The 8,107-nt window shown below is 41.5% G+C and overlaps 1 long non-coding RNA gene across 1 annotated transcript; it reads right to left on the reverse strand.

Moving 5' to 3' along the window:
- Positions 1 to 5,109: 5,109 nt before the first annotated feature.
- Positions 5,110 to 6,997, reverse strand: LOC124682975. Its single transcript, XR_006996515.1, has 3 exons — positions 6,866 to 6,997; positions 6,400 to 6,515; positions 5,110 to 5,240 (listed from the first exon to the last, which is right to left on the reverse strand). It is a non-coding gene; the product is annotated as an uncharacterized LOC124682975 (long non-coding RNA).
- Between the last annotated feature and the right edge of the window lie 1,110 nt (positions 6,998 to 8,107).

Here is an 8,107-nt window from a genome sequence, read left to right on the forward strand (position 1 = left end):
TAGTCATCCTTATAATCTTTTAAAGGTGTCCAAGCATTTATGTTTTGCTTCCACCTATGGGACAAGCTGAGTACCACTTTATTATGTATCTATGCTATGCTCTTGACAATCACTTTGCTTTCCATGCACGTTATACATTTTCTTTTGTTTGATTACTATTCATGTTTTAGCATGGTTATTAAGTTTCATTGTTTGATTATATCTATCATGCTTATGTTAGGATTCTATGATTCCAGCTATGTTTGCTTTTACACTTAGATTGATCAAAGCAGTGTGACAACATGTCACCTCAAAAATTATTAGTTTGTTATCACTTACCTACTTGAGGACGAGCATGAGTTAAACTTGGGGATGTTGATACGTCCCAAACGTATCTATAATTTTTGATGCTCCATGCTTGTTTTGTTACAATTCTTATATGTTTTATGTGCACTTCTCCACACTTTTTAGTATTTTCTGGGACTAACCTATTAACGCAGTGCCGCAGTGCCAGTTCCTGTTTTCTGCTGTTTTTGTGTTTCAGAAAATGTGTACATGAAAGTTTCTCGGAATTGGACGAAACAAAAGCCCAGAGTCTTATTTTTTCGGGACGAAGACGGAGCCAGAAGGACACGCGCAGGAGAGCTGCCACGTGGCAGTACATAGGGCAGGCGCGGCCCCACCCTTGGCCGCGCCTGGCCCATGTACTGGCGCCTCGTCGCCTCGTTTGCTCCGCCCTTCCGCCTATTTATTCCTCGTATCGGGAAAACCCCAGGGACGAGAGCCTCCATCCACGAAAAGTTCAGACGCCACCGTCAACCGAAACCCTAGTTCGGGAGGGTTATGTCCCGGCACCCTGCCGGAGAGGGAAATCACCGCCAGAGGCCTCTACATCTCCATGTCTTCATCCGAGGTGATGCGTGAGTAGTTCTCCACGGGACCATGGGTCCATAGCAGTAGCTAGATGGTTGTCCTCTCCTTGTTGTGCTTCATGTATAGATCTTGTGAGCTGCCTAACATGATCAAGATCAACTATTTGTAATTTCTACATGTTGGTTTGATGTGGATCCGATTTATAGAGAGATTGCTTCGGTTGAGATTATGTATTATGTTATTATGATCTTGCATGCTCTCTGTTTCTAGTAGATGCTCTGGCCAAGTAGATGCTAGCGACTCCAAGAGGGAGTATTTATGCTCGATAGTGGGTTCATGTCTCTATTTAACCATGGGAAGTGACCTTGTTCTCTACGGTTGTAGATGTTCTGTTGCTACTAGGGAGATAACAGTGGTGTTCTATTCAAGGGTAGTTTCATTGTTTACTTTACACACATTTCTTAAAGCGATAGTTCGTTGCTTGCAACTTAATACTGGAGGGTGTCGCGGATGCAATCCTGAAGGTGGATTATTAGTCATAGATGTAGTTAGATTACAGTCTATGTATATTGTTGTAATGCCCGCATACTTTCATAGCATGTATTCTGCACCAACCATTAGCGTAGAATTTCTGTTTGTCAATTGCCCATCTATAATTTGTTTACCCAGCATATTTATTTATTGGGGAGGCGCCTCTAGTGAACTGTGGACCCCGGTCCTTCTTCTTTTAATTGCAATCTTCTATAGCATTTTTCTGTTCTGTTCTCTGCAAACAATTCTTCTTCCACACGGTTCGTTTAATCCTTCGTTTTCAGCAAAACCAGTGAGCTTGGCAACCTCGCTGAAAGTTGGGAGCAAAGTACTTGGTTGTTTGTGGGCAGGTCTCCACGTTGCTGCTGACGCCGGCAATGCGCCCTGTCACGAGTTGGTTCGCAACACCTCGGAGAGAACGTTTTTCTCCTACTGGTCGATAAACCTTGGTTTCTTACTGAGGGAAAACTTCCTGCTGTGCTCATCATACCTTCCTCTTGGGGTTCCACTCAACATTGCGCATAAATTCTCCTTCATCAACTCTGACCCGCCCAGCAGTGATGTTCGGCACGCGCTCCGCTACGGGCAGACGCCGAAGCGCATTGGACCTCCGTGTGAGCTCCGAGGGGCTTGGAGACGTTGCCATGATTCTGGGAAGGAAGAGGGGCTCGAAGTTTCTCTCCTAGGCACCACGGACATGCCATCTTGGCTCCAGGTCAACAGCAAGGTCGAAGCCACCGCCGCTTGGTACGCGCAGAACCCCGACGACAACGACCACCACGCGGTTTGCACGCATGGAAGAGGGCGGGGTTAGGTAAAGGTGAGAGTGCAATGACCAGAGAAACGTAGGGAGACGGCAGAGTGAGATCAAATCAGTATGATAAGTTTTTTAACCAATACTAATGTGAGATCAAATCAGTATGATAAGTTTTTTAACCAATACTAATGTGAGATCAAATCAGTATGATAAGTTTTTTCCCCTATCCATGTCTGTAGCCTCCAATTTTGCATAGCTTTGCTATCCCACTTCACATATTCCTTCTAGTCCACCCCATCCACTTCTCTGATGTGGCAACCATCTTCCAATTTGTTTCTTGCTCGATGTCGGTGGAACCTTTTCAAGATTGTACTTCTAATGTCCCCCACCATATTTTCTAAGTGCCTTTTCTATTTCTTCCGTCCTAGGTAAGAAGATTGCCCTTTCCTTATTTTCTCTACAATGTAATTTCTTGTTCGGCTCTCTATTTTGGTTTGATAAAGGTGTTCTGTAGGATCATACAGAACCGTGTGAGTTTTTGAAGGATACGTAGTGTAGCTTTTGTAGGTTTTGCATATAAGGGATAAATGGGATCAGCCTCGAGCCTCAGTTGGTTCCTGAAATCTTCTCTTTATGCATGTGAGGATGCCCGAGCGTTAGGTTACGGGATTCGCCAATCGATGTACAAAGCTAATAGTTCGAGTGCGTGTTGGACTGGCCCCCATACCGACTACTCTTATTATTCGCTTTTGGTATGTTGAAGTGATGAATCCATGTGTGACCACTACCCTTAGGTAGTTGAGAGCAGACGATATTCAGCCTGGACCATATGATGGTAGGACGTTCTACATTTAGAAGAGGCAACCGCTGCCAAGCGTAGGATATGCGGTGAGGATAAACCAATCCGATGTTTTCTGGATACCATACCAGACATTTCATAGTGGCCCTACATGAGAGTTATCCATAGTTAGCATGGTTATCCATGGCCTTTGATCAAACTAGGATGCGATGGCGCGGCGACACGCCGCGCCCGTGACATGTAAAGGGTGTAAAATTTTAATCGCTAGGAGAATAGGTAGATAAGATTTTTTTTTTTTGCTATAGTCAGTCAAGCCCATAAGTCTACAAATAGTCGGCCCAACTAATTTTGGATAGATGAGGAATTTATTCGGAGGTCCTATGTCGTGGCAGAGTCTTTTGTCTATTCGCTGCCGCGACAGGGTTTTACCTTAGATCTGCTACCCGTGGCTTAACAATTCAGTAGTGATGTATCTAAAGTAAGACATAGCAAATTACTTCGTGATTGTGCTTGCTGGAACTGATTCGAGAACTATGCACCCCTAATAATGCTAATATCTAGGATGTAAGCACAAAATTTCCTCACTTCTGTAGTAGTCTTTACTCTTTTATTTCTATAACAACAATGCTATCCGAAAAATAAAATTAACCCACTCAACTCTTAATTGGTGCGAAAATCGATGATGGTCATCAACCAGAAATACAACATACACACTGATAAGGTGTGCTATAGTTTCCATGATCCTGACAACATGTCCAGGGCCTCACCATAGTAAGGCAAACATATGTCTAAATGAGCTGAATATCATTTCAGTGCTAGCACATATCAAACCCATGGCCTTTTGTTTGTAGTAAAAGTGATTACTTCTGGATCTACATGCCCATTTTTCTCTGACTCAACATGAAACCAACTACTGATGAAACATATATGTAATATAACTACACTACCATCTAAATAGTGTTTACTCTTGTAGGTAGCCTGAGCACCGGACATTTGTAAACATCATATGCAGACATCTGAATGTAGCTGCTTGAGCATCATTTTGGTCCTGCAATTAATCTTGAACGATCAACTCATGTTTTGCCTGAACCAGTGGATATGAAGATGTTAAATAACACATACAAACCTAACCACATCAGTACAAAGTCAGAACACCCTTTATCCAGTACTAACAATACTTTCACCTCAGTTTCAGTCATCTGAACTCTTTAGGCACCAAAAACTCCAATGCAAAAAGGGACAGGTAACTTGATGCTTTCAATAGAGAGTGAACCCTAGAAAAAAACTGTGTTAGTCATTTAAGGTTGACCATATGTTCTAAATGTTGCAATTATTTCTAAAATATTGTGTGCTTTCCATGCAATATTTCTAAAATATTGCACAACAACAATTTTTGAATGTGTTAAGAAAAATATTTATGTAATTTCGATCTAGAAATTAAAAGTCGGGTTTCAAAGATCCAAACTGAGTATATTCAGGCGTACATAGATTTCTGTTTTCGAAGTCCGTACTGAAGCATACAGATGACCCTCCCGATTAGAGCCCATCCTGACATGGATACTCCATACAGTACTCTAAGACTGAATGTGGTAAGCAAATTATGTTGAATAAGCTGAATGTGGCAGCATGCTTCAGTATAGAACGGCACATACACTTCTGAGCAGAGTGGGCAGTTGGGAAGAAAATCAAGCATCCTAAACAAAGTCATAAGGATATGTTGTCACAGCTATGGCAGGCAAGGCACAGGTTCAGAAATATAAATCTTAAAGTGACAGTAAACTTTATTCAATTTCTTGTACTTTCTCTGTAGGGGAATCGATGTAGTATTATTTGTGAGTGAAACATCCTGGACAACACCCGTGCAAAAAGAAACATGATCTACAACACGACCTGTTTTGAGAGACAAAGTATTGACAAATCTTAGAATAGAATTTTGATTAAATGAAAAGAAATGAATAGCAGCATTTTCAATTTCGTAACATATGGGAGTATTTCTTAAAGAGTAGTGATTATACAACATAAATCGGAGGCTCTGTACACTGTACTATCCTTTTTGAGATGGCTTCAACGTACCTTCATCTTTGATCAGAATAAGAAGAGCTGCATAGTTGTGAAGAAACAAAAGAAAAATCTTAGGTAATAAAGCAACAACACAGTACCACTGAATGGTCTTCAATAAAAAAAGGATTGAAGTCTAAGAGCATTTGCTGGAACCTGGAAGCCCATGAGATTTCCCTTTGTATGGTAACATCACAAAAGATGGGAAACACTGCCACAAATGATGGGAACCTCTCTATCAGTCTGTGGAAAAGAAGAAGGGGCATAGCTGATCAACCAAACACCCAGCAAATTTTGTGATATTTGGTTGATCAAATTATTTATTCAAGCAAAGTAGGTGACATAAAAAAATCTCTTTACAAAGAAACTCATATTCGACAATAGACTGATATTTAGCACCTGAACCTCATTGAGTAATTAGTGATTACATAATAATGTTGATTCATATCCAGGTTTTAGCATCCCCAACCTCACTGAGTAATTACATATTTTCTTCAAGAGTAGCATGATGCTTATCATCCCAGTTATTTCTTCATTATCTTTCATCAAGCTAACTGTTTTCTTTGTCATTCTACAATCTAGCCATTTCGTATCCTCTATCAGTATAGTTACATCTTCACTGTCCTTCACCAACTATCCTCTATCAGTATAGTTACATCTTCACTGTCCTTCACCAACTATGTCAAATCTCCCTCAATTAATTATTTTTCTCTTCATATTTAGCTTCTCATTTGTACTCCGTAGAATAGAACATATTACTTTAGACAGGACATTATGGATTGTAAGCGTTAATTGCTTATTTGCAGCAGCTAAGAGTCTCTACTCTCCCTGCTATGCATAAACTACTACTTCAAAGAACTTCTCAATACAAATACAGTCAAAGCTTCAGTGCATTAATTACTTAAGGGAACGTTCATCTTTTGAGAACTGAAAAAGCCAGGAAATAAGTGGCAAGCGGTTGTCTTTCTCATGGTCAGCCAAATCAATAGATCCTATTTATTACCGTCCCCAAACAATGCTAATCATTTAGAAACATCGGCGCTACTTACTTATCTTACAGGTCAAGATGCAGGCATGGTCATCCGAGAGAGACAGAGTGAGAGCGTAACTGTCTACAACTTTATCATGGGAGCATGGATGATCGATTTTCTGAAGTACGTCAAAACACAAAGATTTTTGTAACAGTAGGGGGAGAAAAGAAGTCAATGTATCGTGTGTGTTTTCCCGTGAGGGATTTTCTACCAATGTACCATACAAAGCAGTTCTTTGGAACACTACATAAATCTTAAGAATGGACTCCGTATCACACAGTGCAGTATTGATTATGGCCAAAAAAAACTATGCTGGACCAAGCTACTGTTTAATACAGTATACTTGTAAAGGAATATATGAGAAAGTTGACCTGATTCCAATGATAATCTTTTGGAAGGCGCAAATAACTTGACCCTGATAATGACCATGGTTTTTCTGAGACCAAATCAAAGCTTGGACATTGATCTGTTGATTTCATCCTTCTACCTGGTTGCATGCACACAGTTTGAAGCCAATATTCCGAAAATAACATAAATACTATTGCATTCGCCTCCTCTGAATATGAACATGCAAAGCGTGCGAAGGGCAATATATCAGTACGTATGGGTAATCAGCTAAACAATGGTTCTCTGCTCAATATCTATGGTGGCATCCCTCGTTTTTCTTACTGTTGCATTGTCATGTTTATAATTTTTTGAATGTAGTGCTAGTTAATACTCATGTACACATGTGTACATCAATAGCAATCTCATTTTGCAGTCATAAATCTACGGAATGCTAATCAATTTTTCCACTGAAATTGTGCAAGAAATGGGTAAGGCTGAACCATCATTTACCTGCAATGCCTTCGTGATATGTCTCTATGGCAACATTCTGTCATTTGAAGGAAACCATTAGATGCAAATATCTGAAACACTCGCAACATTTCTCCACAGCAACATTCCGTCATTTGCAGGAAACCATCAAATGCAAATATGTGAAACAAAGGGCAAAAAGTTAGTACAAATTCATGGAATGCTGGATGTCTATGTCAACGAAAAGATGTACACAACAACAGCCTCTACCACGCTGGAGGGTGGGAGCACCCTGGGTTGAGCAGGAAGAGCGACACACGCACGGAAAATAATGCGATGGTGCGGGCGTAGCTAGCCGCGGTGACACAGGCGCTCAAAACAGCCTGGAAGCGTGATGGGAGGCACAGCACAGACTACTGGCCACAAGCAGCATTTACCTGTCAAGCCAAAACATCAAATTCATTTGACCATATGTTTGAGATGAATTCTGGTGTATATATAGATGTATAACCAAGGGGCCAAGTAGAAGTCTATAAAAAGGCACATGCAAGATTGAATCCCTTATAAAAAGAAGATTTTTTGCCAAAAGCGAAAAATCATGACTTTGAATGTATCTCATGAGTTAATGAGAACAAATATACATACGTCATAATCTCAACCTAGGTTAATTTGGAAATGTAGTAACCGAGAATTGTCAAATAATTTAACAATTATAAGGAATATGAAGCTGATCTCCTTAAACAACCATTTGTGAGTAAGAATCATTCCAAGCAAGGAGAACTATGTACTTAAGATACAATCGATCATGTAGTATACCTTCTGTTGTGGTGGCAGTTCATCCAGAATTCAGCAGACACCTCAGATAACTGAAACAACACAGAGAACCGACAATATCAGGCAGTCGTTGTTGACGTGAGCTGAACAGCAGGCTGCTCAGGTCGAATCTCCATGGAGGAATCAGCCACACACATACACACATACCGAACGGAGAGGAAACTGAACGGAACTCACCAAATCCACCTCCATGACCACGAGGTCTGACGCGGCCACCCAGGCTATCCTGTTGGCGTCCGGCGGCGCAAGCACCGCCCGGCTGCTTCGTCGAAGGGGCCGACGGCGTTCCGCAGGAGGACAGGCACCGTGGCAGCAATCGGTGCATGCCTGGTCGCGGCCGTCTCAGCCACAGCGGTAACCGGCGACGCGCCAAGCACTGGCAACGAAGACGCTCGCGATAAAGGATTTGAACAGCCAAGAACTCACCAGCCAGGAGAGAGGAGGGCACCG

The sequence above is a fragment of the Lolium rigidum genome, chromosome 1 (assembly GCF_022539505.1).
Source record: "Lolium rigidum isolate FL_2022 chromosome 1, APGP_CSIRO_Lrig_0.1, whole genome shotgun sequence".
NCBI lineage: Eukaryota > Viridiplantae > Streptophyta > Magnoliopsida > Poales > Poaceae > Lolium > Lolium rigidum.